Below are 27392 nucleotides of genomic sequence, written 5' to 3'. Positions count from 1 at the left end.
TAGAGACAGCAAAGAGTCTTAGTTGAGAATCTCATGGATTTTAGTTAAGGTGTGATAGAAAATTCTAGAAGAGCTCTTCTTTTTTTTGTTTTTATTGTTGTAGTTGTTGTTGATCCCATTGTTGTTGGACAGGACAGAGAGAAATGGAGAGAGGAGGGGAAGACCAAGAAGGGGAGAGAAAGATAGACACCTGCAGTCCAGTTTCACCGTTTGTGAAGCAATTCCCCTGCAGGTGGGGAGCCGGGGGCTCGAACCGGGATCCTTACACTAGTCCTTGTGCTTAGCCACCTGCGCTTAACCCGCTGTGCTACCGCCTGACTCCCTAGAAGAGCTGTTTCTTAGAAGAGCATATTTCTTGGGAGTCGGGCAATAGCGCAGCTGGTTAAATGCAGATTGCACAAAACACAAGGACGGGTATAAGTATCCTGGTTCAAGCCCCTGGCTCCCCACTTGCAGAGGAGTCCCTTCACAAGCAGTGAAGTAGGTTTGCAGGTGTCTGCCTTTCTCTCCCCCTCTCTGTCTTCCCCTCCTTTCTCCATTTCTCTGTCCTATCCAAGAAGGACATCAATGACAATAACAACTACAACAACAATAAAAAACAGGCAACAAAAGGGAAAATAAATAATTATAAAATTTAAAAAAAAAAGAAAATTCTAGAAGACCAGTTTCTTAGAAGAACACATTTCTTATAACTCTAATGGTACTGATTTTCGGCACAGGAGTTGCTCAGCAACAATGCCCTGCTGCTTAGCAGAAAAGAGAAGACAGCTAAAATCTTTGGCTTACCTTGCACATCATCTTTGTCTGACTTCATTCTTAACACGGATTTCCTCAGTTTAGGTTGTTCAATTTTTTCCAGTGTTTCATTATTTCCTTTTAATTCAAATTCAATTCTAGGAATGGACCAAAATGTTTGCCTGCTCACTGGATCTGAATAAGATACTAGGAGAATTCTCAGTTCTGAGCAGCACCCCAGCCAGCATGATAATACTGAAATAAACCTACTTCTCTTCCATGAGTGAGTGCCTGGACTTTGTTATGCAGAAGTCACAGACTGAAGACTCTTTTCTTTTTTAGCCTGAGTCTGACTGTGACCTGCCTCTTCTAAACTGAGGTCTCAAAAGTACTCCGGGGGGCGGGGGGGGAAGGAGGGGATGCCTCTGGGTTTTGGTTTCAGTTTGAATGTGTCTTTTCTAGTTCTGTCACCAGATTCAGTACAGGGCTGTCAGAGTGGTATGTGGTTGGCAGAGAGTTTGGGAGGCCAGAGTTGATAGGTCCATGGAACCTATGGGGCAAGGCACTCACCTGGGGAAGGAAAGAACACAGTTTGGATTTCTCTTCGAAGTTTTGATGTTTGCTATAGTTGAATTGACATTTTGAGTTTTCTGGAAAATAGGGAGAGAGGAGATTTATACCTGGTCTACATTCCAGGACATAGATGACTCAAAGGCTCCCTGGAAGCAATGCTACTGGAAGGCTGGCTTGTTGGGTGCTCAGTGACTAAAGCCTCAAGCTTACCGTCCATTTAATAACGATCTCCCTACTCTTCTCCCAGATCCAGCTTTCTAGTCCCTTTTCCAACTATTACACCATTTCCCCAGACAATAACCTGTGTCCACCTGCATATTACCTGTTAGGTTCAGGCAAAAATGAACCCCTTGGATAAACCTAAAATAGACCTGCTTTTTCCAAAATAGAGACCCCAAATCTTCATCTGCAATATCCTTGCCTTTAGGTTCATGATTAGTCAAGAATATGTTCAGCTTTCTATATTAACTCTTTTTCAGCCACCAGGTTCCAGATGATACCATGATGCCAACCGACTTCCCTGGACAGACGACTCTACCTGGAGCCACACCTATCTCAGATCTCTGCCCCACTAGGGAAAGAGAGAGACAGGCTGGGAATATGGATTGACCAGCCAATGCCAATGTTCAGTGGGGAAGCAATTACAGAAGCCAGACCTTCCACTTTCTGTACCTCATAATGATCCTGAGTCCATACTCTCAGAGGGATAAAGAATAGGGAAGTTCGTTCCCTATTTCCTATTATACTTACTGCCAAGATATCCTTATCAAAGAAAGGACTGCAAAAGCTCAATAAGGGCAAGAGACTAGCATACTTTAACAATGACTCTTTGTCACTATCAGGCCACCCCAGCATGCTTCACTTCAGACTGTGTCCAGAGACTTCAGGTGTGGGACAACAACCCTTCAGCTTCATCACTCAGGTAAGACCTTTCCTTTCATAGTATTCTCTAATTCCATTCCAGGTGGTCCACTCCCCAATAAAGTCCCCAATCCTAGATATAGACCAGATCCCCTGAGATAAAGCACATGTTCACATGTGTCCATAAACCAGGGAAAAATATACACCTGAAAGCAGAAGTACACAAGAGTCTGCAGTGAGTACCCCCCCAACACCTCATCTGCACTATTCCAGCCTTTAAGTCCATGATTGTTCAACAATTTGTTCGGCTTTGTATGTTAACTCTCTTTTTAGTTACCAGGTTCCAGATGCCAGAATGATGCCGACCAGACTTCCCTGGACTGAAGTCTCCACCAATGTGACCTGAATCCCACTTCCCCAGAGACCAACCCTACTAGGGAAAGAGAGAGGCAGACTGGGAGTATGGATCGACCAGTCAGCACCCATGGTCAGCAGGGAAGCAATTACAGAAGCCAGACCTTCCACCTTCTGCAACCCACAATGACCCTGGGTCCATACTCCCAGAGGGATAGAGAATAGGAAAGCTATCAGGGGAGGAGATGGGTTATGGAGATCGGGTGGTGGGAATTGTGCGCAGTTGTACCTCTATTATCCTACAGTTCTGTTAATGTCTCCTTTCATAAATAAAAAAATAAAGCTAGAAAAATGAATATAACTAAAATATGCCCATTAGATATCCACAGAATGGAGACCAACCCCAACTCTTCATCTGTACCACTCAAGCCTTTAGGTTCATAATCAGTCAACAACATGTTTGTCTTTATATGTTAACTCTCTTTTCAGCCACCAGGATGCAGATGCTAGCATGATGCCACCAGACTTCCCTGGACAGATAACCCCACCAATGTGTCCTGGAGCTCTGATCCCTCAGAATCCCACAGCCAAAATCATAGTCAATGGTGAAAAACTGTAAGCATTTCCACACATATCAGGTATTAGACAGGGCTGCCTACTATCACCATTACTATTCAACATAGTGTTGGAAGTTTTTGCCCTAGCATTCAAGCAGGAGCAAGGAATTAAAGGCATACAGATTGGAAGAGAAGACATCAAACTCTCCCTATTTGCAGATGACATGATAGTATACATAGATAAGGCTAGGAAATCCAGCAAGAAGCTTTAGGAAATCATCAAGCAATACAGTAAGGTGTCAGGCTGCAAAATTAACATTCAAATTCAGTGGCATTCTTCTATGCAAACACTACGTTAGAAGAAGAAAAATTGAGAAATCAGTTCTTTTTACTACAACAACAACAAACAATAAAATGTCTAGGAATAAACCTAACCAAAGAAGTGAAAGGCTTGTATACTAAAAAGTATGAGTCACTAATCAAGGAAATTGAAAAAAGGCACAAAGAAGTGGAAAGATAATTCCATGTTTATGGGTTGGAAGAATTATCATTATTAAAGTGAATATACTACCCAAGGCCATATACAAATTTAATGCTATCCCCATCAAGAATTCAAACACATTTTGTAGGAGAATAGAACACATTCTACAAATGTTTATCTGGAACCAGAAAAGACCTAGAATTGTCAACAATAATCTTAAGATAGAACAGAACTGGAGGGATCATACTCCCTGATCTCAAATTCTTTTATGGTGCCATTGTAATCAAACATGCTTGGTAATGGAACATGAATAGACACACTACCCAGTGGAATAGAACCAAGAACCCAGAAGAAAGCCCCTACACATTGGACATCTAATTTTTGACAAAGGTGCCCAGACTATTAAAGGGGAAAGCAGAGTCTCTTCAACAAATGGTGTTGGAAAAATGGGTTGAAACATGCAGAGGAATGAATGTGAATCACAAAACACAAAAGTAAATTCTAAATGGATCAGGGACTTAGATGTTAGAGCAGAACCTATCAGATACTCAGAGGAAAATATTGGCAGAACTCTTTTCCATATAAATATTAAAGACATCTTCAATGAAATGAATCCAGTTACAAAGTAGACTAAGGCAAATATACACCTATCGGACTTCATCAAATTAAAAAGCTTCTGCACAGCAAAAGAAACCAATACCCAAACCAAGAGATCCCTCACAGAATGGGAGAAGATCGTCACATGCCATGCATCAAACAAGAGGCTAATAACCAAAATATATAAAGAGCTTACCAGCCTCAACCACAAGAAAACAAATGACGCCATCCAAAAATGGGGAGAAGACATAGACAGAATATTCACCACAGAAGAGATCCAAAAGACCAAGAAACAAATTAAAAAATGCTCCAAGTTTTTGACTGTCAGAGAAATGCAAATAAAGACAACCGTTAGATACCACTTCGCTCCTATGAAAATGTCATACATCAGAAAAGGTAGCAGCAACAAATGCTACAAGGTTGTGGGGTCAAAAGAACCCCCCTGCGCTGCTGTTCCTTGGTGCAACCTCTATGGAGAACAGTCTGGAGAACTTCCAGAAGGCTAGAAATGGACCTACCCTATGATCCTGCAATTCCTCTCCTGGAGATATATCCTAAGGAACCCAACATGCCCATCCAAAAAAGATGTGTGTATACCTATGTTCTTGGCAGCACAATTTGTAATAGCCAAAACCTGGAAGCAACAAAGGTGTCCAATAACAGTTGAGTGGCTGAGCAAGTTGTGGTCTATAAACACAATGGAGTACTACTCAGGTTTTAAAAATGGTGATTTTACCGTTTTCAGCCCATATTGGATGGATCTTGAAGAAACCATGTTAAGTGAAATAAGTCAAAAACAGAAGGATGAATATGGATGATCCCACTCTCAGGCAGAAGCTTAAAAACAAGATCAGAAAACACAAGTAGAAATTGAACTGGAGTTGGTATATTGCATTGGATCAACCTTCTCATGGTGCATCCCGTGAGTACCCATTTATTGGGGAAACTGACGATCCTTCCTAGCCGACTGAATCCACATTGGATCCCAGTCACTTTCAAAGCCAGCAACAAGCAGACATCAGGCTCAACCTGACGCTGTTGACTGGCTACGGAAGAAGGGCAAACGCTAGAAGAAGAATGTAAAAGATTCCGTGGTGCAGTGGTGGTTGAGTACAGGTCCAAAAAGGATGACAGAGAACCAGGTGGGGATTTTATTGTTGTGTGGAAAACTGAGAAATGTTATGCATGTACAAACTATTGTATTTACTGTTGAATGTAAAACATTAATTCCCCAAGAAAAATAATCAAAAAGAAATTATGTGTGTGAGATACTTTTATCTATTTTTATATTTATTTATTCTCTTTTTTATTGCCCCTGTTGTTTTATTGTTGTAGTTATTGTAGTTATTGAAGTCTTTGTTTTTGGGTAGGACAGAGAAAAATGGAGAGAGGAGGGGAAGATGGAGAGGGGGAGAGAATCATAGACACCTGCAGACCTGCTTCACTGCTTGTGAATCGACTCTCCTACAGGTGGGGAGCCAGGGGCTGAAACCAGGATCCTTATGCCAGTTCTTGTGCTTTGGGTCAACTGTACTCAGCCTGCTGCACAACTTCCCAACTCCCAATAAGATACTTTTAAACCATATTTTTCCCCTGGCCTTGGCTCAGACCTTCAGATTGTTTTGTCCTTCTGACTATTTTATCTGAGTAAGACACTTAGAATCAAGCACTTCTTTGCCCATGGGGCACTTGTCATCTAAGACAGACCAACAACTGAAGGATGACACCTCTGTAGACAACAGAGAACTGTAAGAAACAGAAACAATTAGAAGGTCAATATTACCTTTGCAATATCTTTCTCCAGATTGCCACTTGTATTCACTGCAGACAAGAAGTCCTGAAAAAATTTCATTTTTACTTTGTCATTTTCAATTGTAAGGATACCGATTCCTTGGAAAGTAAATTCAACTTTCTTTCGTGTGCAGATTGATCGAGATAAGAGCTGCAGAGTTTCTTTAATGCATCCTTCGACTGTGTCCCTGCTATAATGCCCCGCTATGGCAACCATGATAAAATTCAGTGGTACAACGGGGATATCCCCTGGAAGAGAAAAGGACAGTTGTGTGCGGGAAAGACAGTGAGCGGATGGCAGATACTCAGAAGTAACTGTCTCTCTTTTAATGGGAAGGCTTAGCCAGTAAAGGGACTTACCAGGTGTGTGGATTTTAGTTTGTCGTAGTCCGTGTAGCTGCAATAGCTTCTCTGACATGATAAAGATCGGTATCTGGATAGAGCTAAACCTGTTCCCAGCATCTAGTTTTTGCCACATAAAAGTAAATGTCCCAAAAGCAGGTATGTAGATCCCCTAGAAATGCAGCAAAAAGAAGGTGGGAAGAAAAGATGCTGACTTCTCTGAAGGGATAATAAAGAAGAATCCTGAGAGAATTTTAGACTCAAAGTTTTCACATGATTCTTGCATAAAATATAACCAATTAGAAGGCTATGATATATTTTTTCTTTTTAAAAAAATTATTGGGGAATTAATGTTTCACATTCAACAGTAAATATAATAGTTTGTACATGCATAACATTTCCCATTTTTCCATATAATAATACAACCCCCATTAAGTCCTCTGTCATCCTTCTTGGATCTGTATTCTCCCCATCCACCCACTCTAGAGTCTTTTACTTTTGTGCAATGCACCCATTCCAGTTCAGGTTCTACTTGTGTTTTCCTTTCTAATCTTGATTTTTAACTTCTTCCTGAGAGTGCAATCAACCCACATTCATCCTTCTGTTTCTGACTTACTTCACTTAACATGAATTTTTCAAGGTCCATCCAAGATCAGCTGAAAAAGGTGAAGTCACCATTTTTATAGCTAAGTAGTATTATATATATATATATATATATATATATATATATATATATATATATATATATATGCCACAGCTTGCTCAGCCACTAATCTATTGTTGGACACCTGGGTTGCTTCCAGGTTTTGGCTATTACAAATTGTTCTGCCAAAAACATATGTGTACACAGATATTTTAGATGGGTATGTTGGGTTCCTTAGAATATATCCCCAGGAGAGGAATTGCAAGATCATAGAGTAGGTCCATTTCTAGCTCAAAGGCTATAATATTAAGAGAAGCTATAGGGATGCCATAGTTGCATATATATATATATATATATATATATATATATATATATATATATATATATATATATATATATATGGAGAGAGAGAGAGACAGAGACAGAGAGAGGTGAGAGAGCATGATACCAGAGCACCACACCAGCACAGTCAGTGCCAGGCTTCACACTCAAGATCTCAGGCATGTGTGCAGGGTCTGTGCTCTACTGCCTTGTCACCTTCCTAAGTCCTACCTTTTGCAGCCTCAGCTGTCGTAGAATAAAGTCACAAACATAGCTCCATATCACAGAGACTTCTGAAATTCAAAGAAAACAAAAACATAATTTTATTTATGTAAGTGCCCCTGTCACTATCCAAATTCAAATGGAAAACACTCTGTCAAATAGCAAGTCATTCTCAGCTAGGAACAGACAGAAAATAAGGTCCTTCCTGAAAGTCTGTTTCCCTGATTGTTTAACTTTACCCCTGCTAAGCTCTGTAAATATGTAAGAAATAGCACATCATGATGTGTGCTCGAAGAAAGTCTTTCTGGAATAAAGCAAACTCTCACTCAATTCATTGGAATATTTCCTCCACCCCCAAACCACTACCCGAGACAGAGATACCATAGTCTTTCACTTCCAGTATGTGGAGGTTATACACAGTCTTTCTGATGTCCGAGGAAGGAAGCACAGGTTGTTCAAGGAGAACTAGTAATTGCTCTTATGGACATTGGAGACAAACTTGGTGGTGGAAACCTACCCCAAAACATATGCTATGATAAGCCAAGTACTAAAGGTAAGTAAGTCAAATACTAAGATTTTTGCCCTATCCTCTAAAACATGGTCTAAATCATAGCTAATCAATGTATTAAAACTAATCAGGGCATGTGAGGGCAATCTGGCTGTGACATCTGTCACCCCATTGATTGTCAGGTTGATTTGGCTGATCTGGCTGGCTAGGCGGGTGTCACCTTCCTCCCTCACCACTCCATGTGTGATCCTCCCAATGTCCTGCACTCGGTCGAGGAGGATGGCCTTCCCTAAGTAGAAGTGACTGGTCTTTGGTTGAGGGCAGAAGAGTAGCTGTGCTCCCCTGCTAGAACCTCCAAACAAGCTCTGAATCTGATCATTTATTTCCTCTATCCTGTCATATTTTCATCACCAAAGAATTCTCCTCCTAGAAGCTAAGCACAAAAGAGATCCTCCAACCTATTCCAACTTGTACCCACCAAGTTAAAATTTTCATCATGATCAAATATACATAGGAATAAAACAGAATCTCACTATTTGGATCTAAGGGAGCCCTTTCCAAGTTAGTGCGTCAAAATCACTGTCTTTCACATAGATTTGTGGCAGGCAGCTCAGATTTCAGGAAACACATCTATTCAAAAAGAAAATGACCTAGTTGGGACCCAGAGAAACAGTATTTCTTGCAACCAAATGCGAGTAGAAAGGCTTGTGAGAGCTAAATTGGAAATGTAAGAGTCATGTTTCTTCATCTGGATACTATACAAATCCACTGTGTGGTTTTGCTTTTAAGAATCTAGTAGATGTTCTAATAAGAGCAACATTAAATTCCTTTGACCTGATATTTCCTACTTCTCATTGAAGACAGAGAACACATGCACAGTATTCACTCTCAGAAGTTTTTCTTTTTCTTTTTTTTTCCTCCAGGGCTGTTGGAGCTTAGTACCTACACTATGAACCCATTGCCCCTGGACACCTTTTTTTTCTTTTCTTGGATAGGACAGAGAGAAACTGAGAGGAGAAAATACTGCAGAGAGGAGAAAGGTAGGCACCTGCAGACCTGCTTCACCACTTGTGAATAGACTCCCCTGCTCATGGGGAACCAAGGGGTTGAAATGGTATGATTGTGCAGCTCCTTGCAGTTTGCACTATGTGCACATAAGCCGGTGAGCTACCGCTTGCCCCCCTCTAGAATAGTTTCAGGCCTCTGCAATTCAGTTGGTATAGATTTAGAAACCTTACAGACTTGATTTCGAACTAGTTTTTCTGATGACCCAATATGTCAGTGTGTCAGAGAATTGGAATATGACTTTTATATTTAAAAATACTTCTCTACCCTTCAACCAATGAGGCTTTTGCAGCAGTCACTGACACTGTTACCTTGCCAACAAGCTCACCGAGCCTGCATCCACTGTGCCCTGGAGATGAGGGCTTGTGGCATCAAAGGCTGGCTTTGTGGCATCATTCTCTCTTGGGATTCCCTATGTCTCTCTGCCATTTCTTTTCAGTTCCCTCAGCAGGTTCACTTGCTCAGTTTTGACATCAGTGCTGGAGCTTGTTGAGGTCTAGCCCCACATTCTCTTTTTTCCCTCCATGCCCTCTGCTTACATCATGCCCAGGACCTTGCCAACCATCACTATGCAGATCTCTGCCAAAGGCAAATTCAGAAGCCTAGGTTCCCTCCTGTCAACCCCCTACCACCAACATACACACAATCACCTTTTGACTTCCTACCTGAATATCCCACAATCGATATGCTTCGATTGGAGAAATAAATAGCACAATGGTTATACAAAAAGACTCAAGCCTGAAGCTCTGAGGTGCAAGGGTCAATTCCCAGCACAACCATAAGCCTGCAAAGGTCAGTGCTCTGGGAAAAACCACACACAACTCACTCAAAACTAGAATCGGGCTTCCATTAAATCTTGTTTTCGATTCAGGTTTTTGCTCTCGACGAATAGCATCATCACTTGATTCACTTGCATAGACCCGAGCTCAAAAGCTGCTTGGAAAGTTCCTCTCTGCTTTATCCTGTCGTGTACTCCATCAACGTAACCAATAGATTTTCATGTCCCACTGGACTTTGAGTCTGTCCACGTTCTACACTTCATTCTACCAATTCATGCCAGTTGCCATCCTTTCTCTCTTAGATAACTCTGAAAGGAAACAATTGTTCCACGTTAGGTCATCCATTGTTGCCTAAGTGGCGCACATGCTTCACTAGTGCGTGGCCTTTTCATTTTCCTGATTAAAGTTTAAAACACAAGGAGGGGTGGGGAGGGGGAACCCTATGAGGAACAGAATAAGTAGAGAGAAAGAGACAGAACCAGAGAACCATTCTGGCACATAGGATGCCTTGGCATTATTCTCAAGACCTCAAGCTTGAAAATCCAACAAATTGAGTTAGCAAAATGCTTCCTTGGACAATGAAGTACTTTGCATGTGTGCTATCCAGGTCCAAGCCCAGCCTCTAACTCCTTAAATGAAATTTTGTTCTTGTGAGCTTTTGCACTCTCTATGCAAAAGTATAACAAATACACGAGAGTTCAACATCTTATCCACTGTGCCACCACCTGAGCTGTCACTTAGATCACTCTTAAAGGCACTCCCGACCTCCACTTAATTCTCCACACTACCACCTGAGCCAGTGTTTCCCAGCACAGATCTTGGGGGTTCATTCCTCTTCTACCCCCTCATTAGGATTATCCTCAATGCCAACCTATGTGATGTGACTGACAGTGCCCCAAATAACATGACTTTTCCCTCTCATTAAACAGACACTTTGGCTGCGTGTCATGCACCCAGTTAAGTGCACATAGTTTTTTGTGCAAGGACCTGTGCAAGGACCTGAGTTTGAGTCCTGGCTCTCCACCAGCAGTGCGGATGTTTTACAAACAATGAAACAGGACTACAGGTGACTATCTTTCTCTCTCCCTACTCTCTAAATTCTGCTGTCTTAAAAGGAAAATATGGCTGCCAAGAGTGCTGACTTTGTATTACCAACACGACACCCCAACTATAACCTTGGTGGGAAAAAAATCACATACTTCCATGCCCAGTCAGACAGCAGCCATAGTGTTGTCATTCACCTCCTTTCACACACTGTCCACCCACCCTCAGTCAAGTGTGTTTGTTCTCCTTGTTCCCTCTACCAAAGAAAATCCTCCCCTCCTGCTCCACTGATCCTGATTCTCACTTCACATCTCCCCCTTCTCTAGTCAACATTGAAACATACCCCACCCTCACCCTCTGTAAAAGTCTTCCTTGTAGTTCAGATCCTGGAACATGATGGCAGAGTACCTAGTGGGGGTTGTATTGTTATGTGGAAAAATTGAGAAATGTTATTCATCTACAAACTATTGTATTTACTGTTAACTGGAAAACATTAATCCCCCAATAAGGAAATTTTAAAAAATAGCATTCCTAGTAACCATACAAATTACAGCTCACACTCACTGTACATGTGTGTTTATATCTGTGCTTACTGGGTTTTGTGTATCTCCCCCTACTAGGTTATAAATTAAAAAAAAAAAAGTTTGACTTTGATCAGTTCCCCAGTACCCAGCACACAGCCATACACTTGGAGGTGCTGGGAAATGTCCACCTTTATGACCTGGGACCTGGCATCCAGGCTGACCTTTGTCACATACTGGTCTCCCCAACAGTGCCCACGTTTTTTTTTTTTTCACAGTTCACAAATGTCATTTTTTTTCTTTATTGGGGAATTAGTGTTTTACATTCAACAGTAAATACAATCGTTTTTACATGCATAACATTGCCCAGCTTCCCATATAACAATACAAGCCTTTATGACCTGGGGACTGGCAGTCAGGGTGGCCTTTGTGACATAATCATCTCCCAGGCAACCTGACCTCTAGCCAAATGGCTTGGTGGAAGGAATACTAGCAGAAATCAGAAAGAAATCAAGAAAAAAAATGAGAAATTTGCCCAGGCATAGATTTCTTAAGACACATAACATCGGGAGTCGGACTGTAGCGCAGTGGCTTAAAGGGGTGTAGCAGGTCAGCTGCAGCTATCTATCTTTCTCCTCTCTCAATTTCTCTGTGTCCTATCCAACAACTATGACATTAATAGCAACAACAATAACAATAAAACAAGAACAACAAAAGGAAATAAGTAAATAAATATTTTTAAAATAATTTTTAAAAAGAAGACCCATAAAACCATTACCTGTTATGTTTCATTTCAGAATTTGTTTGGGGGGAAAAAATAACAGATGTTTAGTAAGAAATGTTTTAACTATAATTTAATGGAAATATGAAAACTGGGAAAGTAATTAAATGTCCAACAGAGGAAGATGACTTCCAGTGAACCAAAACACCATAGCTCTCCTGTTCCTGACAGCAGAATAAAGTTCTTATAAAAATATGGAAGTCGAATAGATGCCAAGGAAGGGAAAGAAGAGATGCCTCTTCCTGGTTTATCTCACATCATTTAGTGAGAGTCTGGGCAAGAGCCCAGTGACTTAATGGTAATGGTGGTGCCATTCATGAGGCACCTGTTTTGCCAAGAGCTCAGCACCCCCCTGGGGTTCACTTTCAAACAAGCCTAGAAAGTCTTCTAGGAGATGCTGCTCTGGTCCTCTCCCAAACATTAAGCAGCTCTTTTTACGTTCACCCCCACTTACTTTCCAACAGAGGGGGAAAACAGAGAGAAAGTGCAAGAGAAACTGAAGAGATAACCTGCAGCACTGCTCCACTGCTCCTAAAAATCTCCACCCTCTGAAGGTGGGAACTGGGGCCTTGAACCTGGGCCCTCCTCACCCCAGTTTCTTAACACAAGCCCAGGATTCAGGGATGCCACCGGCCGTCTTTTCCTGGCCAGGAAGCTTGGAGGTGGCTGTGGTGAGTGGCATTTATTGGGCACAGACTTGTTGCCAGTATACAGATCATATCAGATTTTGGGGCACCCCAGGCTGTCAGAGTGTGGGTTCCCCCTACCCGCCCCCCAGCCCCACCAGCCTGCCCATGGAGAGGAACACAGAGGGGTGGGTGGTGTCCTTACCATCCCGGCTCAGCCGAGCTAGGGTGTGCAGCTTGTTCTTATTCATGTGCTGTCGCCAGATGGTCAACTCTTCTGCAGTGGCACCCATGGCGGCAGAAGGGCCGAGGCCTGTCTTGTCCGCAGGGCGCATGGTTTCCACCCTCCCCACGGAGGTGGGCGGTGGGGCTCGCCCACCAAGGCAGGCACTGGGGTTGTCTGACTTCTGGCTGTGCCTCCAAATTACACTAAAACTGAATGGGCAATTTGATTTTTTTTTTTTTAATATAGGGCAAAGGCTCTTCCTAGACTCCCCTCCACACCCTCTGGGCTCAGTATTTAGGGCAAGAGTGCCAGAAGGGCAGTGCTACAATGGAGCTGGGTTCCTGCCCTCCTACACTCTCAGGATTCAGAGAGAAAATGTGGGCAACCTGCCGAAGGGGCGTGGCCAGGCAAGCAAGCAACAAAGAACAAAGGCTCAGAGGTCATCACCTGGGCCCCCAGCCCCCACCCCGTTGCTAGAATGCTGCTGTCAGATCTGCTCCACAGGTTGTCATTCTGGCTTTCTCTGTTGAAGGTTTTTCCCCCTTTCATACTTTTTTATTTCATTTTAATTTTTATGTTTTCACTTATTGGGGGATTAATGTTTTACATTCCATAGTAAATACAATAGCTTGTACATGCATAACATTTCTCAGTTACATTTCTCAGTTTTACACATTACAATACAACCCCCACTAGGTCCTCTGTCATCCTTTTCCAGGACCTGTACTCTACCACTCACCCACCCCATAATCTTTTACTTTGGTGCAATACACAAACTCCAGTTTAGGTTGACTTTTTTTTTAATGTTCTGTTCTTAACCTAAAAAATGAGTTTATAGCTGGGATGAACCTTTTTCAGTATTATCATCATCAGTGATCTGATAGTGGCTGACAAGATGATAAGATTACAAGGGTATAGTTGCACATTACACCCACCACCAGAGTTATGTGACACCCTACCCCCACCACAAAATAACCATAGTTCTCACAAAGTTTTTTTTGTTTTGTTTTGTTTCTGGTGTTATTGCTGGGGCTTGGTGCCTCCACCAGTCCTAGAGGTTTTTGTGCCCCCCCCCTTTTTGTTGCCCTTGTTGTTTTATCATCCTTGTGGTTATTATTGTTGTTATTGACATCGTTGTTGCTGGATAGGAAAGAGAGAAATGGAGAGAGGAGGGGAAGACAGAGAGGAAGAGAGAAAGGTAGACACCTGCAGACCTGCTTCACCACTTGTCAAGCAGCCCCCTGTAGGTGAATACCATGGGGTTAAAACCAGGATGCTTACACTGGTCCTTGTGCTTCAGGTCATGTGTGCTGCCACCTGACCCACCTCACAAAGTCTTAGAGACAATTTGGTTCCTCTTACCACCCACCCCCTTCACCTGTCTTCTCCTTTCTTCATTCTCCTTCATTATTTATCATTTCTCCTCCTCTTTTCCCCCTCCCTTCCATCCCTTACCCCCTCCTTTGCTAAGTTTGTGTTTCAACCCTCTATATTCCACACATGAGCAAAACCAAATGGTAGCTGCCTTTCACTCCCTTATTTCACTCAGCATCATCACCTCCAATGGTCTTTTTTTAAATTACAAAGCAGTATTTGTCTCATCGCACTTGACACTTCTTTATCCAGTTGCCCCTCCATTCCCTTACCTGCCCCACCATCCTGCACTGTTGTTTTTCACACTCTTCACTGCTAGCTATGACTTCTCACACCTTAAACACAGTCATGTATACCTTGTTGTTGGTATGCATGAGACCCCTTATGTTTCATTTGGTTTAAATCCCCCCTGCTTAACACTATTCTATTTACATAACCACTTCATTCTATTTACATAACCACTGTTAACAAGTACCACCCTCCCTCCAGGGCATTTGTGGTTCAGTGATAGGATTCTCGCCTGCTCCACCCCCTCCTTGTCACACTCTGATTTTCGCCAGTCACTTTTCTCTCCACCCTCTCTATGTCACATCCTGTTTCCACACTACTTGGCAAGTATATATAAAGACAGCATTGTGAGTTGTACTGTACTGTACTTTGAGTTTAACTTAGCTCGTCTTAGTGCTGCGTCCTGCATGAATAAAGAGATACTGCCTACAGCTCAACCATGAGTCCCTGGTCGTCTGTTACCCGCCCGTGAAGCCAGCCTGGCGAAAACAACATAACCCGTCGAAAACAACACCTTGCCGAAGGCAAGAACTAGAACTTCATCAGTAATAGAAACAGCTGCTCCGGGGAGCTGGGCAGTAGTGCAGCAGTTTAAATGCACATGGCGCAAAACCCAAGGGCCAGAGTAAGGATCCTGATTCAAGCCCTAGCTCCCCACCTGCTGGAGGTAATTTCCTAAGTGTTGAATCAGGTCTCCAGGTGTCTATCTTTCTCTCCCACTCTCTGTATTCCCCTCCTCCCTCCATTTCTCTCTATCCTATGCAACAACATCAACAACAACAGCTATGCCAACAAAAACAACTACAACAAGCACAACAATAAGGGAAACAAAATGGGGAAAATAGCCTCCCGTGGATTCGTAATGCAGGCAGTAACTCTGGAGGAAAAAAAAAAGAAAGAAACAACTGTTCCATCCTGCTCCCCAGTCTGTCCCAACAGAGACTAGAGACTAGTTGGACTCTACTCGGGGTGCAGAACACACAGGCTTCAGTCCACAGCAAAGCTAGGGCACCCAGGCTATTTCCCTGCCAACAATCTGCTCTGCAAAAAACAGGAGAAAAGTTCAGTGGGAACAATGCCAAACTTATATGCCAGGTGGTACAAAGTTAACTATGAAGTTTGTTCCCTGGCATAAGTATACTGTGCAAGCCTGTATAAGTCTTTGAGGAAAGATACACTAAAGTGTTGGCTGTGATTGTTTGGGAACCATGTGACATCGTATGTGAAGGGGGAGGAAGAGTTCAGGGAATTATTTTGCTTATTTTTCTCTCTTATTTATGTTAGCGAGCATAAATCAAACCACCATCCACTGTAAGGAAGCAAAGATGTTTATTGACGAATTGCAATCCGGGCCGAGATGGTGACTGGTGTTAGTCTACCAAGCTCGACCCCGAACAGGGCTCAAACCATACAATTTATAGGAATTCAGACTACACTCAGGGAGGGGGAGCACATCACCTTATCAACCTACATCCAATAACAGGCTATAGCAAACACAAGATCCAATCATTTCAAACTTAGCAAAAGCATGATCCATTCAAAGCAAAGCGCGGGCTATTTTCAAATATAGTAAGATCACACAACCAATAGAATTCAACCAGGCAGGGTTGCCACATCCTCCTGCCATGGGCTATGACCACCCATCCGGTAGACAGCACACCACAAAGTCTGTGCAAAGGTCCTGATAAGGCTTGTCCCCATGCAGGGTCCTTCAAACAACTTACAAGACAATGGGTGGCCTTCACTGATTAGGTCCTGATAAGGCTTGTCCCCAGGCAGGGTCCTTCGAACAATGGGTGGCCTTCACTGATTAGGTCCTGCTTATTCAAGGGGGAAGGGGCAAGGAATTTTCCACCTCATACTACAAGCAACTCATACTAAAAGCACTTAACAAACAACTGCATAAAAAGGGAATTTCAAGGCTACTGCCTTTTACATTCCCCACTTGTCTTAGCCGAGAATCAAATCTTTGATTCATCTTCATCTTTTTTTCTTTTGGGTCAGTGGGATCAGCAACTGTCCTCTTCAAAGGAGTGTGATGAATCTAGTGGCACTTTCCGGCAACCTTTGCAGCAGTTGGTGTACTCAGGATCACAATATAAGGTCTTTCTCACTGGGTGTGCCTTGTGGAGCAGGCAGCAGGTGACAGGGTCCTTCCCAAAGGCTTGTAGCACAGCACTCTAATTGTCCTGCAATATAGTCTGGAGATCTGTAAGAACTTGGTAACAGTTGTGGGATAGATCAGAGACAAGAGCATCACAGATCATGACAGCAGCAGTCTGCCAAAAAACATTTCAAAGGGAGACAGTTTGTTTACAATGGGAGACAGTGTACTCTCAGAAGGGCCTGAGCCAGGAGTGATACCCATCCCCTGCCAGTTTCAAGGGTTAATTTAGTTAAAGTCTCCTTTAAGGTCTAATTTATCTCTCTACCTGCCCAGGGATATGGGGCTCGTTAGCATAATGAAATTTCCAATTTGTTCCCATTTCTCGGGCCACTAACTGAGACACAAAAACAGTGAATGTCTGCTTACCAGAACCAATGGTGAGAGGGAACTCTCCACCTGGGCACTGTTTTATCTAAAATTTTCTTGCTCACCATCTATGCCCCCTCAGACTTTATTGGTTAAACCTCTACCCAACTTGAAAATGTGTCTATAAATATCAGCAAGTACTTATACCCAAAAGTCTCTGATTTTACTTCTGTAAAATCTATTTAGTCTCTAGTCCTAATCTCTTGCCCATCTTATTTCTCCTTACTGTATCCAGGGTCCTTTGGAAGCAGGGAGCCTAGTAGAATCAATGTCAAGGCTGGCCCTGCTTGTTGTGTAGCTGCACAAGTGGCTTCATCTGCCCTCTAGTTTCTTTTCTGATGTCCGGAACAATGGGTCACGGCTGCTTCTTGCAGGGTCCATGCGGCCTCCAGTAGGTTCTTTTGCTGGATCATCTTCCCGGTGGGAGTCAGGAATCTTCTCTCCCCACATGCTCCATGCACACGCCATGTAGCAAAGGCATACCTCTTGGCAGTCATGCTTTTGTAGGGAGCCTCAGGATCCGTCTCCAACATCAGGGTGGCAGGGTTCAGGCTGGTGGCAGCACTGAATTTCACCCATGGCTGGTCTAGGAACAGAACTTGGTAGCAGGTTAGGTGGGCATTGGACTTGCCCCAGTGATGGCTTGTCTGCTTTCCTTACCAGCTGTGCCACAGGTGCTATTGTCCTCAGGCATTTTGTCCATCCAGCAGCCACAGGGTCCAATATTTGACAAATAGGCAATGGGTCTGTGCCATGGCCTAAGTTTTTGGGTCAGCACTCCCCGGCTTATGCCTTTAAGTTCATCCACCAGCAGTCTAAATGGCTTGTTGATAAAACAGCCTTTCTTCCAGTGTCCTTTTTCTTTGCAGTAACATCACTGATCTTTCTCTACCCTTAGCCCCTATTTTCTGACTTTCCTTTTCCCTCTGGGCACTGCCCCAACTTTCTCTTTCTTTCTTTCTTCCTTTCTTTCTTTCCAAAGTCTAATGTCAAAACATTTACCAACTTCTTAAAAACCCTCTGAGCAATCTCTCAGCTTTTCTTTAAAATCTTTCTGTCTTCTGTAACTTTTTTCTAACACCTGGGGCAGATTTGAGCAACAAAAGGCCCAGTTTAGTGTCATTCTATTTACCTTAGAGAAATTTGTGGGCCATTTTACTGCCTCTTGGAGACCCCCTAAGAGAACCTGGCAGTATGATTGAAGGGGTATCACTGCCGTACTCGTACATTTGTAACCAGTAAGACATACACAAAACCAGATTAAGAGCTTACCAAAACTGACAATCTAATGACCAGAATTTGCCTATACATCTCTATGTAATTTTAGAAGGTCTTTTTAACAAACAGATATACCAGTATAGTATATAAAGTCAATATCTAATGTGTTGACATAATAAAATGATCACCATTTTTTAGCATTATTTTAAACTGCTTGGACAATTTAAGCACAATATCAAAACAGTTTTTGTTAAGATCTTTACTCATCACAAAGCTATCATGAATAAGTGTAGATATAAAACTCTTAATAGATTTTACCCCTTAGAACTCTAATATGGCAACTTAAAGGGCTAAAATAAACCTCATAACTTAAATATTTAAAATAATAATTTTGTTAAATCAGGATTTGCCAAAACAAATCTATCAGACCAAAAATACCATTTGTCAAGAATAAATCTCTGACAGTGTCTTAAAACAAACCAGATAATTTTTAAAAGCAGAAAGATATAAAACCAGAGCAAAAGCCTCAGGCTAGAAAATCATTAATATAACCACTGTGTTATTTTTCACTCACCTAAGCCAGTTCTACTTCTTTAGTTGAGAAGGTATTTTAAAACGTTTACATGTCAATAACCTTCCTGCCATTTTTCACACAAGAGATAGAGACACATCTTCAGTGTGTGATACCTAACTTGAGAGACTCTGTTTGAATTTTAAAGAGCATACATTTAAAAGTTATTTTTTTAACCTCCTGTAGCAATTTCCATAACCAGGATCTCTAAACCAAATTCAGTTTAACTAAATTTTTCTTTAAACTTTAAACAAACTCTAATTACTTAGAGAGTTAACACATACTAGTGACTTCTCAAAGCATTTTCAATGTCAGACAAATGCCAAATTTGCTGTGGACCAATATCTATAAAATAGATAATTTGCATATCAATTTGGAGAAGATGAATTGTCACATTAAATACTCAAGACTTTAAATCTTTAGCTGTCTTAGCAAATGAATTTTTTACCCTTATATTACCACATAAGAACTGTATTGAAAACTCTTTTTTTTAAGAACTTTGATAAGAATGCAGCTTTAAAGTTACTTACACTTTTAACCTTAAGATTAACATTTTTAGGCCACAAAAACAAACCTAAAACACACATATAAACATGTAAGACATCTCATAGCCACCTTTTTATCATTTATATATCTGGGCTGATTGTTTAAGGGAAAAGAGCAGCTTTTAACCAGTACAGACACATCTTAGCAACATACCTGGTCAAACACAAATTTAGATCTGCACTCACACAATTTTTCAAGATGAAACATCTCACATTTATATACTAAGATTTTTCTTTTTATCCAATAGCTCCTAGGACAACCTTAACTAGCCCTAAAAAAACAAGGAAGAAGAAACAAATTCTTTCAGCTTCTCTCCACGAGGAGCCCAAGAGGACCAAGGACAGTTTTCAGACAGCTCCAGTCAGCTCCGGGGGCATGGGTAAAGCCACACACATGCTAGCACTATCACCCATCTGCACCCATGGGCCAGTCCCAGGTCACAGCCACACCGAGGCAGGGCGGGGTGTCGCCCCTGCACTAGAGCTGCTGCCTGGCCTGGCTCCAGGCCCCTGCTGTGACCAGCCAGCCTGACTCCTGTGAGGGCAGGGCGGGGTGGCACCCTCAGGGTCCTGCCTGGACTAGCCTGAGGACATGATTCTGCTACTCAGGCTTAAAAGAGAGACAAAGACAAGGCAAAATTCAGCTGGCAACTTCAGGCCGGAACCAAATCTGGTCCCGTCGCTCTGAGATGATTTCTTAATGTTGACCAAAAAGACACAGGGACACAAAAAAGCACAGAAACACATCTTACATTGAAGGTGAGCCTCTCTGAGGAACAAAAAGTCATGAGTTTATATTTATGCACTCCTACCCCCAAACTATGAGTAACCAGGTCCAGTGGGGTAGATGCCGCCTGGCCCATTCCTGCAAAGTGAAAGTAAGTGAACACGAAACACAGACTGACAAACAGACAAGACACACACAGACAGACAAGCGCGCTTAACAAATGTCCAGACAATATCTAACACCCCAGATTTCACGGGTTCTTTTTATACTTTTTCTTACAGCCAGCTGGCACACCATTTTCTCATTCTCACACACTTTTTCCCTATCAACCCAAAGGGTGTCCACTTGGGACCTTCTTCCCTTTTTAGGTTGCAAGTAGTTTTTATTAATGGAGACTCCAGTTTTTCTAAAATTTTTTAACCTTTAACCTCCTGTGGTACCGTAACACAAAATAAGGGAAGGAGACAAACAAAAAGACAAACCGCAAATGCTGCGAGACCAACAAGGCAGATTGTAAGTGGGGAAAAGGAACTGACATCTGACGGATGTCAGGCACACAACGATGCTCGCCTGGCCGGGCCCCTCGCGGGACCTTAAGGGGTCTTAGCTTAGGGGTGACCGTATGATCCCCGGTCTAGGTCTCAACTACATTGAGAACCCCCACTTAGCTGAAACGACCCCACGGACACGCAGGTTAGAGCCCACTCAAGCCCCGTAGCTTTTCAGGCCGTGAGGCACATAACATTCACACACACGCAGCAGACCATCCATTCAGTCAAGATTGGGCAATTACCATTCCAGCCACCGCTACTAAGGAATATTGCCAGTTAGGCCTTCGGGAATCACCAGAGAGTAGCTCTGGCCAGACCCCCTCAGCTGCACTATCAAGCTCAGCCTTTTCGCGAATTGCCAAAGGGTGAGAGAAAGAAAAAGGACAGACAGAGAGTGGCCACACAAGACAAATCGCGGTCAGGGAGTGAACTATCTCTCAAGTCCTATTACCACCCTGCCTAACCGGGGCTGTCGGATCTTCTTCCAGATCCCTAGGGTGTCGATCCTCTTTCAGATTCGTCACCAGTCTGACCTGCCCCAACGGCCTGGAAGTCGTCACTTCTCAGCACCGCGGTCTGGGATTACACCGCGGCGTCCCGCAATCCACAGACCCTCAGGCCCCGCGGGGACGTGCACCAAAAATCAGGCCTGATCTACCAGTCCTCCGGAGGCACAAAACTGAAAACAAAACGGTACCGCACAAAATTTAGGCCTAACTTACCGGCGCCGGGCAGGGCTTCCAAGGCCTCTGAGGGTCCGGACCCGGGATGGGGTGTCCTCAGGAATTCCCATCTGAGGGATCTCGCTGGAGCCTCCAAATGTTAGCGAGCATAAATCAAACCACCATCCACTGTAAGGAAGCAAAGATGTTTATTGACGAATTGCAATCCGGGCCGAGATGGTGACTGGTGTTAGTCTACCAAGCTCGACCCCGAACAGGGCTCAAACCATACAATTTATAGGAATTCAGACTACACTCAGGGAGGGGGAGCACATCACCTTATCAACCTACATCCAATAACAGGCTATAGCAAACACAAGATCCAATCATTTCAAACTTAGCAAAAGCATGATCCATTCAAAGCAAAGCGCGGGCTATTTTCAAATATAGTAAGATCACACAACCAATAGAATTCAACCAGGCAGGGTTGCCACATCCTCCTGCCATGGGCTATGACCACCCATCCGGTAGACAGCACACCACAAAGTCTGTGCAAAGGTCCTGATAAGGCTTGTCCCCATGCAGGGTCCTTCAAACAACTTACAAGACAATGGGTGGCCTTCACTGATTAGGTCCTGATAAGGCTTGTCCCCAGGCAGGGTCCTTCGAACAATGGGTGGCCTTCACTGATTAGGTCCTGCTTATTCAAGGGGGAAGGGGCAAGGAATTTTCCACCTCATACTACAAGCAACTCATACTAAAAGCACTTAACAAACAACTGCATAAAAAGGGAATTTCAAGGCTACTGCCTTTTACAATTTACTGATCACCAAGAGTATGGGTTACTTTTCAAGTAGTCCAAGAGTTGGTCAAGGTAAGAAACACACAGAGTAAAGTGCAGGGAGAGTATAGGGATTTAAGCAAACAGACAGAAATGAACTGGGTCAGAGTTTTCTAAGCTGCCTCAATGCACATATGCTTTTCTGCAAGCTCTGACTTGCATTGCAAAACCCACATGACAGTCACTTTTTCATTCAGATCCCTCAGCAGCCACACAAACCAAAGACTCACACTCTGAATAAAGACAGTCTGGGGATGTATCTGAAAGAGAAGACATTTACAATGCGCTCACTTTTGTAATATTCAAAACCTGCCAGAAAGTTAACCCATGTCTACTGAGCATATATTAGCTTTTACCAGGCACTTGGCTGGTTGCTAAGATACAAGAGGCAAGATGGTGAGGCAGAGACAAAACCCTCCATGCAAGAGGTAGACAATTCATTTATTCCCCACTTGACACATATTTATTGAAGAAAAAATAATATAGTGAAGGAAAAAACGGGAGCACTTAATATCTCAAGGAGTGGTGGGTAAAGCAGGGGAGCACAGGGCCTGCAAACATGAGGTCCTGAGGTCAATTACTCAGAACAGTGATCTTTCTCTCTCATTAATAAATAAATCTTTTAAAAAAAGTTGAGGAATGTGGGAGAAAGGCATTGGCACATACAGTAGAATGCACACATTAATATGCACAAGAACCCAAGTTCAAGCCCCAGTCCTTACCTGCAGGAGAATGTAAAACTTTTTTAAAAAAAACTCTTGGGTGGGGCAAATAGCATAATTGTTATGCAAACAGACTCTCAAGAGAGAGGCTCCAAAGTCCCAGGTTCATTCTCCACACCACCATAAACCAGAGCTGAGCAGTGCTCTGGTGAAATATATATATATATATAAAAAAATTCTCTTCAATATTAGCTATTTTAACTTAAATTTCTTGTCATTCTTTCCTGTTAAAATATTTCCAGGATCAATAAATATATTTTCTGTAGCATGTATTTATTAATGAACATCAAATAATATAACTTTATGAACTTCTGCATTATATTAATCCTTGCATATTAAATCAGTGTATATAGTACACAGAAAATACATTTAATTATCATATATGGCATAGAACTTGCTTTCAAACCACTCATTAGGAAGTAACTCTTATAACTACCCTTTAGTTTGGTTTTCTTCATGGTCTGGTCTTCTTCTTCTTCTAGCGTTTGCCCTTCTTTCGAAGCCAGTCAACAGCGTCAGGTTGCGCCTGATGTAAAGTTTCGAGACCTCCTTTGAATCTGGAGAGGTGGCAGTTGTTGACTATGTGGGTCATAGTCTGTCTGGAGCCGCAGGGGCAGTTCGGGTCTCTGGCTCCCCAGCGATGGAACATAGCGGCGCACCGGCCATGGCCTGTTCAATAGCAATTAAGGAGGGCCCAATCATAACGTGCTAGGTCAAAGCCGGGTTGACGCTTGCAGGGGTCTGTGATGAGGTGTTTGGTATTTACCTCAGCTGACTGCCAACTCTGTTTCCAAGAGTCTGGAACAGAGAAGTTCAGTGTAGGTGGAGGGGACCAGATTGGGTGACCAGACTTCAAGCTTTGGACAGGGTGGGTGAAGATATCCACGTATATTGGCAGGTCTGGTCGAGCGAAGACGTGGGAAATGAACTTAGATGATGGCACATCCCGACGAATATCTGTTGGGGCAATGTTGCTAAGAACTGGCAGCCATGGAACTGGGGTGGAACGGATGGTTCCAGAAATTAACCTCATGGAGGAATATAATCTGGAATCAACCAAGTGGACATGGGGGCTACAGAAGCATACTGGGGCACAGTATTCTGCAGTGGAATAGCATAATGCCAGAGATGATGATCGTAGTGTGAAAGCGCTCGTGCCCCATGAGGAGCTGGCCAGTCTTGCAATGATGTTATTCCTTGCGCCCACCTTTGTTGCAGTTTTTATGAGATGTTCGTGAAATGACAGAGTGCGATCGAGAGTAATGCCAAGATAGACTGGCTGGGCTTCATGACGGATTCTCGTATCGGCAAGCTGCACATTAAGCTCACGCGAGGCCGAGGCATGGTGTAAATGGAAAACAGATGATACCGTTTTTGCAGTGCTAGGATTAGTCGCCATTTTTTACAGTAATCAGATATCAGAGAAATGTCTTTCATGAGTGTTTCCTCGAGGATGTCAAACTTGGATTCCTGAGTTGCACAGCAGATGTCATTGGCGTAGATGAACTTCCTTGAAGAAGTTTCTGGGAGGTCATTGATGTAAATATTAAATAGCGTAGGAGCCAGAACAGAGCCCTGGGGGAGGCCACTTGAGACAAGTCTCCATCTGCTAGACTTGTCACCCAGATGCACCCGGAATCTTCTGTTTTGGAGAAGAAACGATATAGTGTTGGCCACCCATGGAGGCAGGCATCTTGAGATCTTGACTAGGAGACCACGGTGCCAGACCGTGTCATAGGCTGCTGTGAGATCAACAAAGACAGCCCCCGTCTTTAACTTCTTCTAGAATCCAATTTCAATGTAAGTTGAGAGGGCCAGGGCTTGTTGGCAGGTAGATCTTCTGGGCGGAAACCAGCTTGGGCGGGTGATAGGAATTTCTCTGTAAGAGGAGAAATACGTGACAGAAGCAGCCTCTCAAGGAGTTTGTAACACACGGAGAGGAGAGAAATTGGTCTATAGCTGGCGGTCAGTGTTGGGTCTTTCTTTGGTTTCAAAACTGCTATTATCTTGGTACGACGCCAAATTTTGGGCATAGATTCGGATTCCAAGATGTGGGACAGGAATGTAGTGAGCCACTTCTTTGCCGCGGGGCCCAAGTTAAGAATGAGTTCTGGGGTTATGTTATCATAGCCAGCAGCTGTTCCCGGTTTAACCCTCTTCAAAGCATCTTCCAGTTCAGACAGTGTAAAGGGAGAGAGTTTTGGACATAGACAAGACAACCGGAAGTGGGATGACCACTCATGGGAAATTTCTCTTTTCCAGACTGGGTCGATCTTAGCACGTCCAACTTGAGTTAGGTGACTGGCCACTGAGTTTGGAGATACGGGAGGATGGGAGACTGGAGGGGGTTGGCTACCGGCACCCAGTCTGTGAAGAAGCTTCCAGGCCTTCCATGAGTTGTTGCCAGCGGGCTTGGCGTGCTGCATCCAGGGAGGCAATGAGATGGTCAGCCACATCTGGGTCACCCGACTCATCATACTGCTTTAGTAGTTGCTCGCATTCAGCATCAAGACAAGGTGTATAGTTAGCACGTCTCCCACGAGGAATAGCTTGGGAAGCTGCTTTGAAGATGGCTTGGTGGAAGCGCCTGTAGGAATCTTCAGAGGGGATAGAGTTAATTGGAATTGCAGGAATAGATTTGTTGGTAAGATCACTGAACAGACGCCAGTTTGCTTTCCGAAAGTTCCATCTTAGTTTCTCCGAGCACAGTGGGAGCTGGAGACCAATGTGGATGATAGCTGGATAGTGATGACTGTGAAAGAAGATGTTGAGAACGAACGTGTCTCGTAGAGGGAAAGGCTTGGCCGTTGACTGTGCTAATCCAGCACAGGTCGGGTGACGCATCTTTATTCCATCTAGCACTGTGAAAAGAGTCTTTATTCCATCTAGCACTGGCTGTTTGGGATCGTATAATAGGGAGAGGTCATTTGCTGAAGACCAGTCGGCTAAGATAGAGCCGTCAGCACGAGTGGAGGAATATCCCCAGTCTTGGTGATGACTATTAAAGTCTCCAACGTAAATGGCTGGGTGATTCGGGCTAGGCAGGACCTCATTATCCCATGAGGCACTGGGAGGCTTATATACATTGACGAGCTGAATAGTTCCAATAGTAATGGAGTCATAGAAGGTCGAAGAGGCCTTATGGTAAACGTCCGCAAGACACGATTTGGCGTAGATGGCTCGGCCGTGTTTACGATGGAGATTATAGCATATTAAATCAAATCCACTGATGGTGAATCAAGCAGCTTCATCAACTGCTATATGTGTTTCTTGTAGGCAAATAACATCTGCCTGATGCTGTATCACCAATTGACCAATAAGAACGCGTTCGGCAAAGGACAGCCCCTCAACATTAAGTTGGAGGACTCGAAGAGCAGGACCAACAGCTTGAAAGTTGTCAAGAACTACTTGTTGCTGGCTTTGAAAGTGACTGGGATCCATGTGGATTCAGTCGGCTAGGAAGGATCGTCAGTTTCCCCAATGAATGGGTACTCACGGGATGCACCATGGGAAGGTCGATCCAATGCATCCCATCTGGTGTTCTAGTAAAGATCTATTCTAAGCATAATGCTTATGCAAAGAGACTCTCATGCCTGATGCTTTGAAGTCCCAGGTTCAGTCCCCCATACCACCATAAACTAGAGCTGAGCAGGGCTCGGTTAAATGAATATGTGAAGAAAACAACAACAACAAAAAAAAAAAGCAAAAAGATCTCTTCTAAATTTGTTTCAACTGCATTTGTTTCAGCTGATCAGGTGATAAGAATATATATGTTGAGAAACATCTTTGGTGCATTGGTATTCCTTTCTCACTCTCTCAAGTCATTGAATATTTTAAATAGATAACATCTTAGAGATGAGTTATCAAGACTAAATCAATGGTAGTATATTTATAGGACTTCAGAATGAGACATACCTTTCAAAACCCAGAAATTTCTTGCTTTGTTTTACCTAGTAAATAAAGTACAACATTGTCAATAAAAACAGTATGTTCTGAATCACTTTGTAAAACAATAACAGTAAGAACAAAAACGCCACCACCAACAAGCAATGGATTTAAGCAACCTGTATTTTGAGTTTCCAAAAATGTTATGACTTTCTATATTAAAATACAATGATATATATTCTTTATTCTAAACTACTAACTCTATTAGGGATGAAATCTCTTCTGTCTTCATTAAGAGTAAATGCAAATTATAAGAACATGATTTACATTTAATGACAGCAGAAATTGAGAGGGGAGACTGAGTTAGAAAGGAGAGACAGAGAGACAACTGCTGCCATGCTTCGCCACTCGTGAAGCATTCCCCCTGCAGGGGGGAACAGGGGCTTGA

General features: G+C 43.0%; 1 long non-coding RNA gene across 1 annotated transcript; it reads right to left on the bottom strand.

Annotated features, from left to right (window-relative positions):
* Nucleotides 1-98: 98 nt before the first annotated feature.
* LOC132534059 (uncharacterized) lies at nt 99-5979 on the bottom strand. Its single transcript, XR_009545764.1, has 3 exons — nt 5942-5979; nt 1306-1385; nt 99-893 (listed from the first exon to the last, which is right to left on the bottom strand). It is a non-coding gene; the product is annotated as an uncharacterized LOC132534059 (long non-coding RNA).
* Between the last annotated feature and the right edge of the window lie 21413 nt (nt 5980-27392).

This window comes from Erinaceus europaeus, chromosome 17 (assembly GCF_950295315.1).
Source record: "Erinaceus europaeus chromosome 17, mEriEur2.1, whole genome shotgun sequence".
Classification (NCBI taxonomy): Eukaryota; Metazoa; Chordata; class Mammalia; order Eulipotyphla; family Erinaceidae; genus Erinaceus; species Erinaceus europaeus.
The sequence above is the reverse complement of the archived record's forward strand: the minus strand, read 5'-3'. Positions and strand labels throughout refer to the sequence as shown.